Here is an 18,592-nt window from a genome sequence, read left to right as displayed (position 1 = left end):
AAGTGCTCTTCTAACTAAACCAGTAAGTTATGCTGTATATATAATAAACATCACCCATGTTACAATACCAAAGGTCCAGTCAGGCCGCTACTGTTGATTCTATTGTGATAGCTAAATGCAGCGGCGTCACTAGGGGGGTGCGGGGGGTGCGGACCGCACCGGGTGTCACCCCATCATGGGGGTGACACCAATCTGGTTACGCTGCTTGGCTCGCTGTGTAACACAAGCACAGCAGGAGTACCGTATTTCTCACGGGCATCATCATTCAGCAGCATGGCATCTGAGTGGCCTCGGGGGCTGCCGAGTCACCGCAGCCCCGAACTGCAAATGCCAGGGAAGCAGCCCTGCCAAGTATCATGCAACACGTGCTGCTATAATGGCTAAACTGTAGTGGCTGGTAGCGCTGGAAGCTGCGGCTACTAGTGCTAAAATGTATCAATAGACTCCCAACTCCACCCACATTACCTTCTGATTGACGTCATACCGACGCGCCATGCGACTTTACGTCCTGCTGCCACGTCGTCATCGCGGCCTGAGGTTGTAATGACGATTGGATCGCACCCAGGCCATGTAATTCGATCCAAGCCCACTGGCGCCTGAATCAGTAAGTGAGCGGCAGTATTTGCCTTCATACAGAGTAAAACCTGCCGTGCTGTAAAGTTTGCCTGGCAATTTGGTGGTGGTAGAAAGCAAGAGCCGCAGGGGGTGATTGTGCTGTTCGCCCGGCCCTTCCTCTGCAGCCTCCCCTCTGCGCTGCTGTTTCCACTTTCCAGGCCATCTCCTTTTCCGTCTGTGGTCACGCTCTGTGCTCTTCAGATGGAGTTGCTTGTAAAGAAAGTTACCAGTGCCAAATCAGGGCCTTACCCGCAGGTACCTACATTGTGCAGTCCAGTGCAGACAGGAGCTAGGAGTTTACTGTCTGTACTGCGCAGTCTCGGACGTTCACTGCCTTCCTTTCCTCATGCACATCTTTCTCACTCGCCGTCCCCACACCACCGTGCTTTTCTCCGCTAGTTCCCCTCCCAGAGGGGACACCCGTCGTCTTTGTGAACGATTACCGACTCTTCCCCCTATCACCTACCGTTAATGTTCTCACTGGCCTCTCGGCCTCTCCTGCTCGCTCCTCTATGATCGCTGCGCCTCTCCGCCCCTCTCCCACTTCTGTATTTTCCTTTGTCTATCCCTTCCTCACATTTGGCACGTTTCCCCTTTCTCCCACACCTCCTGGCATTGCTATCTTCCCTAGTTTCCCCTCTTTCACTTTAGCCCATTTGTAGTGTTTTCTCTGAATGTCTCACTCGTTCTCTCTAATTTGTTTTCCTGTCCTTCCTCAGCATTTGTCCATCTCGCCAAGTCTCCCCTCTCTTTTAACTCTCCCTCAGACATCTTCATTTCTCTTGTCCTCTCTTTCACCGTCCTGCTCCTCTGTCCTGCTCTCTCTCATTTTTTTCTCCTACTTTGTGGTCTCTCTTCTGTCTCTCCTTCCTGCTAGCTCTGTATTTTTGTTTATTCATGTTCCCTCTCTTGTATTGATGTCCACCCATCTCTCGTCGTCTTTGTCTCTTCCTGCGTCTTTTATTGTGCCTACTTCCATACTTCACATCCTTGTGTCTCCCATATTTCATTTGCGTTGCTCTCTCTTAATCCTGTTTTATTATCTCAGTTTCTTCCCACTCTTCCCATATCGTGCTCTGCAGTCACTACAAATCTGTCTGAAGTCTGCACAAAGTTGTAAGTTAGTGTCACTGAGCCACCTTCTTCCATATGAATTATTCTAGTTCTTGAGAAGTGTCATCATTCAGCCGTTACTGTAAGTAAAGATACAGTTGAGATCATGTGCATAATTGCAGTCCCTACCAATCTGCACTAAATTGAGTTCAGCGTGAGTTGGTGAGGCTGGCTCAGACTCCTCACTGGGGTCTCTGGCATGTTTCATTCCATGTGTCGTGCTGTTCATGTTTCATTGCCTACCATACAGAAGTTTCAATGCATGGCAGTCTCGTTTCAATATATGGCACATTCGCATTTCAGTACACACCTTTGATAGGTTTAGTTGCATGTCATCCTGGCTCCAATGCATGGTATTCGTGTGCTTCTTTAATTCTCTGTCATTCACGCTCCACTGGATGTCAACCACGTTTTTAGTGCATGTCATTGACATGCGGCAAGTGAATGTCATGTTCACTTTTTAGTGAAGTCAGAGTAACCTGCATATCTGAAATATTTCAATTACTTCACCTACTTGATTTCGTTGTATGACGTGCAGTAATTTGATTGATTGCAAGGGAGAAGCCAGGAGGCCCGGTCGGCGCAGGCTGGCTAAGGCAGGATCTGTGTAGTTGTTATTGCCTACACATTTGTTTAACAGTACTTACAAGAGTACTAGGTTAGCGCCCTTTCATTTCTGGTGCTTTGCAGACATTTTAAGATCTTCTTGGAGTTTCTCGTTGCTCAAATCGGTGTTATTTCTGATATTTATATGTTTCCCTCGTCTTCATTGCTCGATTTTTGCTTGCAAGAAAGTGTCACTCATAGTCGCTGAATGTCACTCATAATAACACTTAAATTATGAAAATGTCACACACAAGCAATCTGAAACCTTGGCAGCTATGACTTTTTCGTTGCCCAAATGGGTGTAATGTCTGTCATTTATATGTTTTGCAATTCTTTATTGCTTGATTTTGCTTGCAAGAAAGTGCCACTCATAGTCGTTGAATGTCACCAATTACACTGCATTTATGAAAATGTCACACATTAGCAATCGGAAACCTTGGCAGCTATGGTTCTGTGCATTCACGAGTTAGACCCAGTACCGGCTTGCACAGGTATGAGCAGGGGGGCGGGGTGGTGGAAGCCGACAGACTAGGGGTTAAGTAATATTACATTTTTTTTATTTTACAGAGTTTTATATTGCGCAAACTTGACCTAAATCGGGTATCAGAGTTCTTTACATAGAACCAGTTGCATTACATGAAGACACATTCATTTTTTGTTAGGCACAGGGAGATTAAGTTATTTGCATAGAATCGCAGGATGTTCAACGTCATTGCCGAGACTCGAGCCCATGCGGTAAGTCGTGAGGGGGTGACACCATGAGTTACCCGCACCGGGTGACACCAACCCTAGTGACGCCACTGGCTAAATGGACAATAATAGCAACAACATTTTGCATAGGGAACTTAGCACTTGTACACAATGGTCGAGGTATTGTGTTAATATGCCTACAAAGTAGAAGTATAACAATACTGTGTCAGAGAATATTATACTGCACAGACATGCAATTAAATGTGTGTCAAATGTCAACGTGTTTAGGAAAAGAAGGCAACTAAAAACGTGAGCATGGAAAATGGTGGTGTCCCTGCTCTGGTCTAATGTACAAACATAACACCCACTCCTTGGATGCGAGTCAACTAAAAATGTTAAGAAATTCATATAGTTGAAGAAACTTAAAAGCATAAAAAGCAGTATGCTCTTTGAAAAAAAAGCATCTAGAAAGCCATATCACATTAAAATCGATTTAAAAGCGTATATTAAAAACAATTCAGGATGATTCAAACATGGCCGAATTAAAACATTTCAAATCACTCGAAACTGGCAGGTTGTTTATGTGTTCCAAGCTTGAGATGAAACATTGCTGTTCCCAGCAACCATAGACAATGTTCCCAGATGCACCCAGGGCATAAGATCCAAAGACCAAATATGTTCTGGTTCATTCCCCTCAGCATGTGCCAAGGGATGAACAGCCACTAAAGAATCCGCAGAAGAAGAGCCAAGATCCAGATCACCAGGTGCCGGAGCATCCAAGGAAGGTTCATAGAATGCATTTAGAAGCAACAGCAAGCATAAAAGACCATGGTACAAGTGTGCTTTTAGAGGACCCACCAGCAGTTCTATGTCTGGAGATTGAACAAGTTGTGTTCCTAAGCATATGTCCAGGGAACACTCAAAAGTGCACAGCAGAAAATGGCTGGATGTAGTGTAGCCAGGCAAGCCGAAAGGACAAGAACCAATGGTCATTCAGTTCCTAAAGCAAGGGTGTGCCAAAGGACTGTATCATATATTCACAACATGGAAGCACATGTGATAGTGTCATTCCAATTTGGACTCATGATGGGACATCCATTTAAGAGCTGATAAAATAAAAGCCCAGCGCCAACAACTAGGAAAAAGGATCCTCAAAAAATGCTTCCAAGCATGGAGTGTATGAATTATGGATTAACTCTGAAGACTGTCTGGAAGGTGCTAATCAACCCAGAGCCAATTGTTTTAAAAAGAAGTGTGCTACCCACGCAATACCAGACAAGCTAAAAATGTCATGCAAAAGCTCCCCAAAATGGTGTGGGAAATTAGTGCGTAGGAGCTACTGTATCTCAGAAGAAGACCTTGCAACTTTTATTTTTTATTTTAATTTTTTTTATTGAAGTTCTTGAGGTCATTAAAGCAAAACATAACCTGTACAGCCGGATATAGGAAGATAACAGAATTGACAAATTCTTTATAAAATTACAAATATTGTCCTAAATCAATCAAAATACAATCTCCAAATTTTATCAAACTTTCTCCCCCTTCCAATTCGTTGTGCATATAGTAATTCACTCTTCCTAACTCTCTTCATCTTTTGCAGCCATTCCTGGAACAAGAGAACCTGCGTTGAGCGCCAGTTCTGTAATATGTGGAGAAGTGTGGCTCACTGGTTAGAGCAGGCAGACCCTGAAGCAGAGGTCAGACCCAGGACCAGGGTTCAATTCCCGACGCGGCAGGTTCTTGAGCTCAAATGTCCATGGACTCGAAAATTCTCGCTTCGGTGCCTGACCTAATCATGGGTTCACACTCTGCAACTCTGGGCATTAAGCTTGCTTAATCTCCACAACGGCCCCCCCGCGGCGGGATGCCTGGCTTTCACCTTGGGGATGCCCTGTAGGGGCTATCTCACAGGGAAAAGCCAGGACGGGTTCCCAAGGCAAGCGCGGAGATACCCCTTCGGGGGTCGATTCAGGCGCTATATAAGAAATATAATAATAATAATAATAATATTAATGATCTTGCCACTGCCATTGCTATGTATATCAATTTAACCAAATGGTCTACTAATTCAAGGTCAGGGTCAATGCCATACAAAATTAATTTAACATTAGATTCGATCGTGATCCTGAAATAAGTTTGAAGAAAGAAAAAAACTTCATTCCAAAATGTCTTGATTTTAGAACAATGTACACTTATATGAGACCAATTGGCGGGAGCAGCTTGCAAACATCTAAAGCAGTTAGCTGAAGTATTAATATACATTTTGGCGATAACAGCAGGAGTACGGTATAATAACCATTTGCTAAAGAATAACATTCTACGCCAATTTGCGCCTCTCAATACACTGAAGTTAAGTTTATTAATAGTCTTCCAGGTATAAATGGATAATAGATGGTTCTCTTGTTCTTGCCATTTTTTAATTACTTTAATGCTCAAATCTTCCTCGCTAGTCTGTGCTAAGCACCGTTTCCATTCCCCCGGGTTTTCTAGCTCTTTTAGTGAGAAAAAGATCGTTCCATAACTGAGTAGGAGGTCTCATGTATCTTGGGTCCAATTGCGACAAAGTTTTATAAATCAAACTGTAAGAACTTATTAACAAAAAAATTTCCGGGATTAATCGTCTCATCTCGCCCTGAGATATCCACGTTCCATCCCTTAAAAAATCTAGTAATATATTGAACCCAGCACGTTCCCAATTTCGGATTATTTCTGATCCTATTTTAATCCCTGATAGGAAAAAAATATTCATTAAAGCAGTTGTTAAATTAATCTGGGGGAGAGAATATCTTTTGAGCATGGCTTCCCGTCTTTTAAACAACCAGTTCATAATCTTATATCAAACAAGTTTAGGAGATTTAGGTACCTGGAGGGGGGAAGGAATTTGAGCCTCGAGACTGATTCGATCAAAAACAAATTTAATAAATATATCCTGCCTATTAGATCCAATTTTAAATCTTTCTAGATATTGTGCAAAATATGCATTGTAGTAATCTTTAAGATTTGGTAACGAGAGACCGCCCTGATCTGTATCTGCACAAAGTGTACCTATTGAGATATGGGGAGTTTTATTACGCCACACAAAACCTGAAAACAACGATTCTACTTTTGAGAAAAAGATGCCGGGCAAAAAACAGGGAATAGTAGAAAAATAAAAAATTAAAAAGCCGAAGTACGGACATTTTGATCAGTGCGACCCGGCCTAAGATGAATAATGGCAAAGGGTTCCACCTAGCAAACATAGAACAAACTTTCTGAAGAAGAGCATCAAAGTTAAGTGTATATAAATCTGATACTGAGGCAGAGAACAGAACCCCCAAGTATCGTTTGGGCCTTGAATTAATATAGCCGCTTAAATCTGGATGTAATTCTGGCTCTCTGCCTCGACAGACCAAAATTTCAGTCTGTTTTTTGTTAATACAATATCCCCCTAAAGCCTCATATTCTTCGAAAATCTGTAAAACATTAGTTTGAGATTGTAAATCTGGTTTAATTAATAACATGATGTCGTCCACGTATAATTAAATTTTAGCCATAGAAATAATCGGGGGAGCCACATTCACACAATTCCGAATAGCAATGGCTAGTGGTTCAATAAAAAAAGCAAAAAGAATAGGAGACAGGGGGCATCCCTGCCGCGTGCCTCGTTTAACTAGAACTGATCCCACCCCCACAGAATTAATAATCACATTGGCCTTAGCACCGGTGTAGGAATTCTGAATTAATTTAATGATTTGTCGCGGTATTTTAAAGTGCGCTAAAATAGTAAAAAGTGTTGCCCAGACCACCAAATCAAAAGCTTTTTCTGCATCTAATAATAAAATTAAAGCAGAAACACCTCGTGTAGCAAAATAATCTAACGCCTCAGTAAAATAATATGTGCTTGTAATTAATTGACGACCGGCAATGAAACCATTTTGATCCGGATGAATCAAATCAGCAGCAATAGTATTAAAACGAATTGATAGTAATTTTGTAGTAATTTTATAATCCGAATTTAATAATGTTATCGGTCTGTATGAATTTGGGTCTTTTGAATCTTTCCCCTTCTTCAGAAAGCTAACCACCGTGCCATCACGAAAAGAGTCTGGGGCTTGCCCACCTTCGAGCATAGAATTTAACAATTGCAAAAATAAATCAGAAAAAGAACTGAAAAAAATCTTAAAAAATTTAGCTGGGAGCCCGTCTGGGCCACAAGCCTTGCCAGTTGGAAGGTCTTTAACTATCAACTCTAATTCTTCCTTAGAAAAGGGATTAATCATTGTCGCTTGGTCTATTTGTGAAAGAGAGGGCATCGCATGTCTACCCAAAAAATTGGAAAGTTTTTGATGATCTATGACATGATCTTTGCTATAAATTTGTTGATAGTGAGACAACATAATGGAACCAATTTCCCCCAGCTGTGACATCTCAATATGTGTGATGGGGCATTTTAAAGAGCGGATCTGATTTGCCGCTGCATGCTCCTTAGCCTGCCAGGCTAAACATTTACCAGTGAAATTACTTTCCTCATAGATTTTTTGAGATTGTCTATGAAACATTTCTACACTTTGTGCGAACAGATCAGAGCTAAGTTCTCGTTTGGCTTCATTTAATTGCTCTTGGACAATACTAGAAGGATTAGATTGCCTTTGCAAGGTTAGGGACAGAATTTTTTGTTGTAATAAATTCCTAGATGCCTTAACGGCCAACCGGTCAGCTGCATCCTTACTTATCACGATTCCTCGAATATAAGCTTTCAGTGAATCCCAAATAATGTGAAGAGGGGCTGTACCAGAATTATGAGCAATAAAATCTGTAATCTCCAGTTTAAGAAAAGTGACCCAGTTTTCATTCTGCAAGTGCATCTTATTAAATATCCATCTCTTAGGAACTCTCAGCTCCCCTCCCAATTTGAACTCAATGGCTAACATCGCATGATCCGAAAAACCATTATGAAAAACTTGCTGATAAGAAAAATCTAACTGCCTTGAAGCTAAAAAAAAATGGATTCGGGAGGAGGACTTAAACCTACCTGACCAGCAGGTAAAATCTGTTTTTTGTGGATTTTGTAGACGCCAGGGATCACACAAATCGAGTATCGTCATATTATTAGAGATTGATCTCCAAGATTTAGGTTTAAGCTGTTTTTTTGAGCACGTAGTAGAATCTAATTTAGTATTCATAAGAATATTAAAATCCCCACCGATGACGATATCTCCTCCCACCATTAACAAAGATGGAAACAAATCCTCATAAGGCTGAGGGTTATCGTCCACTGGAGCATAAAAATAAACAAAGGTAATCGGCCTATGTCTATTCTTCACTAGACATGTAGCCCAACACCACCTGCCTAAGCCACCTTCTTCTGATTGTATAATTTCAGCCTCCAAGTTCTTATTTATGAAGAGTGCAACCCCCCGTTGGGACAATGCAGAAGACGAAAACCCCCGGAATGAGGCCCATGTCTTGAACATTGAGAACTCATCCGTTTTAGATACAGAAATATGGGTATCTTGCAACATAATTACCGCAGGATTTTCAGTTTTAATCCATGACTCAATTGCTCGCATTCTTTTCCTATTTTTTAGGCTATTAACATTGAAAGAAATTATTTTAAGGCCCTTAGTAAAAGACATTTAAATTATAATCATTAAAGACACACATTGCGACACATTATAGACAGATTCTGTCGCAACAGTTTTTCTCTTATTACTAACATATCATAACGAAAACCTTCAATTCCACAAGGAAAAACACCGCCTCCAATGACTTCAATATTTTTTTATTTTTTTACCCCCACCACCCGTGTCACCCACCCCACCCTCCTACTCCTTACCCCATGGCCCTTCTCTGCTCCTTTACCCCCCCCCCCCCCACTGGCCACAAGGTACTAACCCCTATCATAGAGGTGCCTTGTTATTGCACCCCTTAACCCTCTGGGTCCCCCCCCCCGTTGACTCGGCCCCTCCTCTTCCCACAAACACCTGTAAAATCCATTTGAAGAAAAGGCAAAGACAAAAAAAACGAAAATAAAATAGTTGCCAAATAAGTCTTTCAGAACAGAAATATAGTAGCCAGACAAAAATAAATCAGATCATTAGGATCATCCCAGTCTTCCTAATTTTGTGAAATCTGATTAAGTAGATCTTGTGCTTCATTCACGTCTGACAGCATATAAAATTTGCCCTTGACCAAAACTTTAAGTTGTTGGGCAATCATAGCTTGGGCCCCTTTAGCCTTGAATAGGTGCAAGATTTTAACGAACTCCTTTCTCCTCCGGGTTGCTGCAGCAGACATATCTGAAAAGATTCGGCACTTCGTAGTGGCATTGGCAGTGAATTGTCTTTGTTTAAAGGCTTTAGAAAAAATTGTCTCTTTAACTCGAACATCGGAAAAGTTGTGTAAAATAGTACGGGGAAGTGTGGAATTAGGGAACGGATGAGCTAGAACCCTATGCGCTCAGTGATCGTTAACTCCCCTTTAAACTCAGGTATTACTTCATGCCGTAGAAAAGAGGTTACCCATTGCATCATGTCAGACCCCTCAATTTTTTCCGGGACTCCTACAATTCTAAGATTTGATCTTCGATTATAGTTTTCCAAATCGTCCAGTTTAGTCTCTAGTTCTTTTGAAGATTTGGAAATACTTTGGACCTCTTTCTTGACTTCTACCATTTGGTCTTCCAGACCTGAAATTCTAGTCTCTGCTTCTTGTAGGCGAACAGGAAAAGAGGACACGGAATCTTCAATGTTATCCAAGCGTTGATGAATAGCTGCTAGCTCTGCTTTTTGAAATTGCTTCATTTCTCTAACCTCACCCAAAATCAGATTTAACATATCTTTAACTGATATCTGAAATTCCCCAGTCGTCTCAGTATCCATTGCTAAAATTGGACTATTTAGATCGATGACAGCTGAAGATCTGAGATCAAATTGTGAATCTTTGGGATTTACAGAAACGTCTGTTTCTTTCGCAGCAGATGTTGAGCTTTTTTCCTGAGAAGGTAAAGGTTTAGCTGCAGTAATATCCGTATCAACAGATTTTACGGCAAGGTCCAAATTTTCCAACAGGGGCATAGCAGTAGCTGGTTTATCTGACAAAGCATTAGATATTAATACCATGGCAGGTTGGGTTGGACTGTTAAGCGCTGACATACAGGATTTCTTCTCAAATAGGGGAAATTGTTTAGGAGCTTTAAAAACCGCCACCGAGATCTTCTGGTCTTTAAGTGCTTTGGAATTGTCGGTAGCCCCCACAGATACCACTTGCTCTTGCACGACATTATTTTCCAAATTGGGGTGAATATTTCCTAAATTAGGCTGTATAAGCACAACAGGCAAATCCCCAAGAGACTCTTCGTCCTCCTCCACAGAGCTCCCAGAGATATCGTCGGGTGTCTCTTCCTTACCCATCTCCATACCTGCCTGTTTGGCTGCGTCTGCCTCCTCTTTAGCCTGCTGACGACGTACTCTCGCCTTAGAGCGCGCAGTTTGTAGTTTCCCCATTACGTAACTTTTGGGAACTAAGAAATTTAGGAGGCCCCAAAGAAGCAATCCAAAAACTAATTATGGCAGTACTCGGCAGTCTCTAATGGAAGAAGAGAGAGAGAGAAAAAAATAATGTATCCAGGAGTATAATTTCGGGCTTTTGGAGACAGGCAATTGAGACCCCCAGCCGGGAAAGAGGTCCTCCGGCTGCAAAACGCCAAACACTCAGACGGTACACACACCTGCCAAGGTTGCAGAAAGGAATACTGGAGCTTGGAGTCCCTCCCACACTGCGACTGCTGCCAGATGACCAAAAGGCTGCGGCGACGGGGAGGAACTCACGCCAAAGCAGTACGCAGTAAGGATCCAGACCAACGACCAACGATAAGGCGAAGAAGCTACTAATTCAGCTTTTAATCCAAGCCAGTCTCTGATTCTCCAAGTCTCCGAATCGCACCTCTGCCTGAACTCGATCTGGCCGTGAGTCAGCGCCTTGCTCCGCTCCAACTGCTATACAGACATTATCGTCCTCTGCATCCTCAGCTCTCGCGGTCCCCCACAGCTCCAAATGCAGGTGTATGTGTCGCTTCAAAACGCACTGAAAAACTCAGCAACTTGACGGCTACTCGGCAGAACGATGACATTTCACTGCCGCCGCCATCTACCTCGTGGGAGGGGAGAAGCAAGGGAGGGGAAAGCCCAGGTGCTACGTGGAGGCGTGGAACTCCACCGTAGCGGTCCCGACAGTTCTCTCTCGCTATTCTCGCCCGAAGACCTTGCAACTTGATGATCAAAAGCCTCCCTTGCAGATGTTAAGGCCACATCCTTCTGAAACAATAAGGCTTTCAGTCTGCTTAAAGCATCAAAGCGCACATTCAAAAGCTTTAGCGAATGCCAACGCGCTGCATCCCTAACTGTGTGGGCAGGTTGAAACAGTATGTGCATAAAAGTCATGACCAAAGAAACCGTTATCAGTTATGTAATTCCCATTTTCATCCCACAGCATCTCTGATCATTCAACATCAAATAACTCCCATTAGAGAGTAACCTGAAAGCCGGCAATTCATCACAACTGGCAAACGCCTCAGTGCTAAAAACTGGAGTATGGATAATTGAAGGTAAGTAAACAACTTAATTAATAAAACTAATTTCGTAGCGTGCCCTGCATCGCAAAATCGCTCAGGCATAGCCTGTTTGACTAAGATGTCTCAGGAAGCTGTAGGTGCAACTTTTGTGCAGCTACTGCTACTGAATGATAGCAGGTAACTGATGACCATTTTACTAAAAGTATACAATGGTTCCTTTGGATTAATTTAAAAGTAGAACTCCGTAACTTTAGGAGGTGCCTAACCATGTATTAAACCACCATAAAAAGAAAATGCACATAAGTGTAATCAATTTTAAACATAATAGATCTTTATCTTCTTCAAATAGACTCACATCAAACACTTAGGTGCTTCGTGTAACTGAGCAGTTAAGTGATCAGTGAGGCAAGTGTAAAGGTGCACAGCTAAACAATGAAACAAAGAAAACAGAGTTTTGGCTGCATAGACATTTCTTTGGGAAGCACTAACAACAGCATTGTTTCAAGATCCTTATATACACAATAAATATCCAGCCAACAAGTTAAGTACATTGATGTTTCAATATGAATATTTAATCTAATGGAGAGTCATCATCAGGACAACAGAGGATGGGAACATCATGCCATGTAACAAAACACCTGTTACCCTTGTATCCAATTAGTTTACTCTTAAGTTATTTAATTCTAGGTTTGGCTTCTTACCTCTGTTTCTGAGATTTTTTCGCATCAAAAATAACCTTAAGAAAATGCAGAGACATCTGGAATGAGGATAAATGATATATTGATTGATCTTATACATGGAAGAGGTTTATACTCATGAACGTTAGTAAAGAGCAATTCAATTTTCAGTAGTGAGAATTTCAAAACCTTATCATTATGAGAGAAAGCAATGTGTCAGTCTAAAGTCTGGGCCCAGACAACTTTGCTCAAATAAATTGCCAATAAGTTAAAAATGATTCTTTTGAAAACATTTTGCTGATCTGATAATCGTTATTATCAAAACATTATATGCAGGAAAATCCATAAGCGGAAAAGCCCTGTGTCCCATAGTGGTTATATTGAGATATTTCTGTAGAGGTACACTCACTTAACAAATGTCAAAATAAGTTCAGACCTATCATATTTCAAATTCTGCAGCTCATTGAAAAGTAAGGATAAGTAATTATTAGATGTCTAGATCTAATAGTCCCATCAAGTGGAAATTGTAAAGAAGTCACCAGTGCTGCCTTACACTTTTAAGATGCCGAAAGACTAAACAAGCACATATTCGTGTCTACTTATAAGGCCGGAGCCCATGCTATGTACATGTTGTTCAAGCAAGGTGGAACATCTAAAAATCTATTTAAAAAATCCTTTTCTCTCATAGTCAGTGTGTGGTGAACACACTAATCAGTACATAGGTACATGGGAGGTTTGAAAATTATGAAAGAATCCTACAAAAGTTGTAGTTACTTCCATATTACTGGACTACAGTAAAGAGGGAAGCCAGACTTATGTGTGTGGGACGCTAATTGACAGTTGGAGAAGTGAGGTGCTAGGCATGCCTCATAAAATCTGATAATCACCACAACTAACTCATAATGTTGAAAAAATCCAACAAAGGATATGATTGTGTAATAATTCTAAAAATATAAAACCGACTTTACAAGGCATCCTTAGAAATGTTTTGAAAAATGAATGGCTCTGCCTGGGCGATCTTATAAAGAGACATAAAGATGACCAACTAAGTGATATTTTATTTGTTCATGTGCCACATAATATCTAGTAGTGTTTGAGAGATATTTGGAATATTGTTTGTGAACGAGATAACACAGGCCCAGCAAGAGTGGACAACATTCCATTTGCTTTGAATTCTTGTAGAACACCACCTGATTTACAATGCATGAAAAGGTAACATAATCAGTTCATCTCAGCGAGTTTGTCATCTCACAGAGTTGCAGCTTGACCCCACTCGTCCACTTCATATAAACCTTGATCAACAGATTTAACACAGTTGATCCATTTAAGTATTAGAGGAATTAAAACTGCTGCCTGGTTAACATCTCTCAATGTTTTAAATGGGCTGGACTGTCCGGTACTGAGTACCAACACTTTTTTATTTTGAGAGGGAGACTACCTGCACTTCTCAAGAAAAATGTAATACTTTTAATTATAGAGTACCAGCACTTCTCAGAAAAAAGCAGGTACTTTTACAGAGTACCTGTAGTTCTATTTTTCCATTTCGAACCCTGTCCTCTCTGGGATTGGAGATATTGAGTTTGACAACCTGTCATCATTAGTCCACTGTCCTTTGGTCTAGTAGTGTTCAACTACAAGACCTTGAATGGTTCCACATTTGCTTCTGCTTTGATGCTGTAGAATGTGTGCTTTAATCTTTTGAGTGTTCTGACTGATGTAAATGGGATTGCAACAGCATCATATCGTGTACGTCACACCATCCCTTAACAAACGATTATCTACTGTTTAGGAAAACATTGAAAACCTACTTGTTCCTTAGAGACTGACCCTACCAACGATCAAGCACTTTTCACTCTAATCCGTCCTAGCGCCCTGTTGTCCCCCGGGATGATTGATGCGCTTTACAAATACTGTTAAATTACAAATGACCTCTTTTGCTGCAATTCGTAAAATACTTTAATTTATATTTCACATAAGTGTGTTCAAACATTTGATTGCCACACAGTATTTGCATGCACTACCGTGACATCATTTGTAATGACCTATGACAGGAAGCTGACCCCATTGGGAACTAGGATTTGGTGACTGGAAAGGCAGTCCTGACCACAGAGTCCCTTTTGTTAACACCTCACTTTAAGTAGAATCAATCAATCAATCAATCAATCAATCAATCAATCAATCAGAACAATTTGTAAAGCGCGCTACTCACCCAAAAGGGTCTCAAGGCGCTGGGGGGGGGTCCGTTACTGCTCGAAAAGCCAGGTCTTGAGTTGCTTCCTGAAGAAGAGATGGTCCTGGGTCCGTCGTAGGTGGGTGGGGATGGAGTTCCATGTCTTGGCCGCCAGGTAGGAGAAGGATCTTCCTCCGGCGGTGGCTCTGCAGATGCGTGGTACCATGGCGAGGGCGAGGCTGGTCGATCACAGGTTTATAAGTGAACTTGCAGTACATATTTTAATATGTTCCAATGTTTATTGAAAATGTTGTCAAAAGGCAAGTTATCTCTTAAGCTCTGGGGATTGTAGTTGTTATATCTCAACAGTGTATTGCGTTCTGTTGCTCTTGGAAAAAGTGGTGTGTAGAGTTTGTTGTCATCTACCATGACTGGCAGGTCCAAAAAGGTTATCTTTTGTGAGTCAGGTGTCAGAGTGAATTGAATATCTGTTGAGAGAGTTGATCCATGTATGGAACTGGCCAAAGAATAACTTTTCTCCATTCCAAATCATAAATACATTGTCTGTATCCCTAAGCCTGGTAAAGATGTTTGTTGATTCGAATTTTGATCTGACTGATTGAATATGTACACTTTTAAACTCATTCATATGAAGATTTGTAAAGTCAGGGGCGAAGCTTGCCCCTTTAGTGATTCCTTTGGTTGATAGCAGAGTTCTTTAAGAAATTGCTAGTTAGGGGTATTTCTTTATGGGTGGAAAAAATACGGCGGGTGGTTTTCCCTCTTGTTAAAAGTTTCACCTTAAGTGCCTTGCATAGACAAATATTGGTATACAGGGACTGATGTATTTTTGGTAATGTATCTAGTGGTTATTCTAGGGTGTTGCTCTTAAGAAACACAACTCCATTTTTGGAAAAAAAAAGCATCTTCATATGTCCTTTTGTGGTAGCCTGAATCAGGTTCCTAACTACACTTATAGAATCAACCTTTGTTTTTGTAACAGCTTACGACTGCGTGTAGCCCTAACATTCAGTTGTATTTTCTACCACCACTCCACCACCCTTATTGGTTTATTTGATGACAATTTGGGTGTTGTTTTTAAAAGTGGCGATGGCTTTATTTTCTTATTTTGAGATGTTATAATTAATATAACTTTTTCTGTGACCTAAAGAGTCACTTTCTCTGGTGACAACCTTTTCAAATTCAAGGATTTAAACTGGTAACATGTTTGTGGGTGGGTTGAAAGTTGATGGTGGACATACACCTGTGGTGTTACACTGCCCATTGTATGGGCTGTGTGTAAAGTAGTACTTTTGTCTGATTTTGAGAAAACAACTTGTAGTTGAATTTTGGTGTTAAAAAAGGCTGGTCACATGGTGTGGACAAAACCTAGAGCTCTACAGTGTGCTACAATCTCTGACGGTGAGAGAGTATGTTTTGATGGGTTGAATATTGGGCTATTTCAATAGATGAACATAGGCTAGGAGTCAGGTCAACTCTACCAGGTGTACTGCTAAATGTGTGTCTGTCTTCCACCAGGGGCCCGATTCACAGAACTAAATTAAGACAAAATCCTAAACTTACTACCATTTTGGTATTCACAGAAGGCACTTATTCATTTTGGTATTCACAGAAGGCACTTACTCATCAATGAGTAAATGCCTTCTGTGAATACCAAAATGAGTAAGTGCCTTCTGTGAATACCAAAATGAGTAAGTGCCTTCTATGAATACCAAAATGGTAGTAAGTTTAGGATTTTGTCTTAAGTTAGTTCTGTGAATTGGACCCAAAGTGTGTCCTAGTCACAGAAATCCCTTCCTCTGTCTCTGCTTCCTCTGTCTCTGCTCCCTCTGCCTCTTAGGTGACAACATTCCTTCCAGCACAGTCCACAAAAGGCAGATTGTTTGGTTTGTATGGTGTTGGGTCTGGTGAGAATGATGAGGTGATTGTACCTGCTTGTGGGTTACTGCCTGAGTCAGATCCCTCTGACATCAAGGTGTCATGGGTGGGGGCATGGCTACACAGCGTAGCGAAATGGCCACTGTTTTGTAGAGCTCCGGAGCATCCAGCCTAACCCACTTATCCGATTAATCTGAAGAGGAAATCAACAACCAGAGAGTGATCTGAGTTCACGGCCGAAAGAACGGGGCCGGCAGCTGCATTCCAGACTGAAATATCCTCCTCGGAAGCACGCGGCCTGCGGATCAAGGAGCGCCGGGACCTTGAGTGATGAGAGCCTGGGTGTGCGTGATGACGCCGGCGGCAGGACTCTAAGCCCGGCTCCGAGTCGATTGCCCCAAAACATCCCCACACAAAGACATTTGACTGCGGCAACGAAAGGGGCTCATCGGCGAGTCTGCAGTACCTAAGCAAGGAACCAGACCTGGTGATCTTTGCGCGACAGACCGGTGGGCCGGTGTGAAGGGGGTGAGGCGCCCGGCGCCAAGATTTTTGCAGGACAAAAATCCGGAACGCAGTGCCGCGGGTGAGACCCCCCCCCCGTTGCTCAGGCACGGCGGTGACCACTGAGAACAGCGCAGAGACTTTGACGAGGGCACCTCAAACACCGAGATGACGCAGGATTAAATGAGCGGGACCTCCCTGAGACATGCGGAGGCCCAACTCTGAGAGCGAGTGGTTGAGGCCCCAGCAAGAGTCATTCCAGTGGAAAACTGTGTAGAGTGCAGCTCACCCAACGTCTGCAGTGACTGATTACCTGGGACATTTTGTTAAGTTCCCATAACCAGAAACTGGATTGGGAGCCTCGCCGAGCAGTGCAGTAAGGTGTCGCAAGAATCTAAAATGGCGACCACTCTGGATTCAAAACAGTGCAGTCCAATAAACTGGACAAATACCCATTCTCAAAAGAGAGCATGCCAGAGCCTTCACCTAAGCATAAAACTTGAGAGAAATTGCTAGCTCGAACAAAGAGCCACCCTGAAGGACATTATTACAGCTATAGCTGATATAACAAGCATTTGCAATGCAATAGGTCCCGCATTTACACGAGTTTGAGCTATTGACATTGCAAATGACAATGCCTTTAATTTTTGTTTTCGTTTTTAAAACATAAATAAAAGGTATTGTCATTTACAATGCCAATAGCTTAAACGCGTGTAAATGTGAGACCTATTGTATTGCAAATGCCAGGTCTAAAAACAGTTATTAGGGCGGGTATACACTTCCAGGGTTTGTAGAGAGGGAATATTCCATTACCAAGTTCGCTGTGTATGGAATGAGATAAGCTGAGCAAATTGCCGCAGTTAGATTCTGGGTCCAGCCAACGATCCCTCTAGGGCGGGCGCACCTGCCCTGACACCACCGCGCACCGCCTCGCGTGGAGCACGCACACAGGACGTCACGGGACAGAGTCGCGCCGCCGGCCGCTTTAAAGAGGCGAGCGGCGCGAACATCAGGCACTTTTGAATGCGGTGGCGGTGGAGCGGGTGTAAGGAGTGCAGGTAAGGAGGCGGGGGCTGGTGGGCTTGTGGTTCTTGTGGGAGTGCGGGGCAGACTGTGGCCTTTTGTTTAAGTATTGCTGTTAATCAGAGCCCCTTCACGGGCTCCGATTAACAGCAATACTTAAACAAAAGGCCACAGTCTGCCCCGCGCTTTAGTAACAAAAGTGTAGAGACAGTTTCTAAACACAGCGTATACTGTCTCTATGCTTTTGTTGTTAAAGCGCAGGGGAGACTGTGGCCTTTTGTTTAAGTATTGCTGTTAATCGGAGCTTGTGAAGGGGCTCTGATTATCAGCAATACTTAAACCACTGTGGCTGGGGAAACGAGCGGAACAGAAGGCAAAAGGGGCACAAAAACAGGGAAAAACGAAGTGGGACGGAGGGCAGAAGGGCACCAAAAACGAGTGGGACAGAGGGCAGAAGGGTACCAAAAACGAGTGGGACAGAGGGCAGAAGGGCACCAAAAATGAGTGGGACAGAGGGTAGAAAGGCAAAAAAACGAGTGGGGCAGAAGGGCACCAAAAACGAGTGGGAGAGAGGGCAGAAGGGCACCAAAAACGAGTGGGACAGAGGGCAGAAGGGCACCAAAAAATGAGTGGGCCAGAGGGTAGAAGGGCACCAAAAACGAGTAGGACAGAGGGTAGAAAGGCAAAAAAAACGAGTGTGGCAGAAGGGCACCAAAAACGAGTGGGACAGAGGGCAGAAGGGCA

The 18,592-nt window shown here is 42.5% G+C and overlaps 1 protein-coding gene across 1 annotated transcript in view; it reads left to right on the top strand.

Moving 5' to 3' along the window:
* Nucleotides 1-527: 527 nt before the first annotated feature.
* The window catches only part of FAM167A (family with sequence similarity 167 member A), a 237,942-nt gene continuing 219,877 nt past the window's right edge, over nt 528-18,592 (top strand). Inside the window, exon 1 of the mRNA XM_086926185.1 lies at nt 528-604. The gene's annotated coding sequence lies outside the window, so the exon portion shown is untranslated. The remainder of the gene's footprint in view (nt 605-18,592) is intronic.

Source organism: Lissotriton vulgaris, chromosome 6 (assembly GCF_964263255.1).
Source record: "Lissotriton vulgaris chromosome 6, aLisVul1.2, whole genome shotgun sequence".
Taxonomy (NCBI): Eukaryota; Metazoa; Chordata; class Amphibia; order Caudata; family Salamandridae; genus Lissotriton; species Lissotriton vulgaris.
This window is presented reverse-complemented; position numbering and strand designations above follow the sequence as displayed.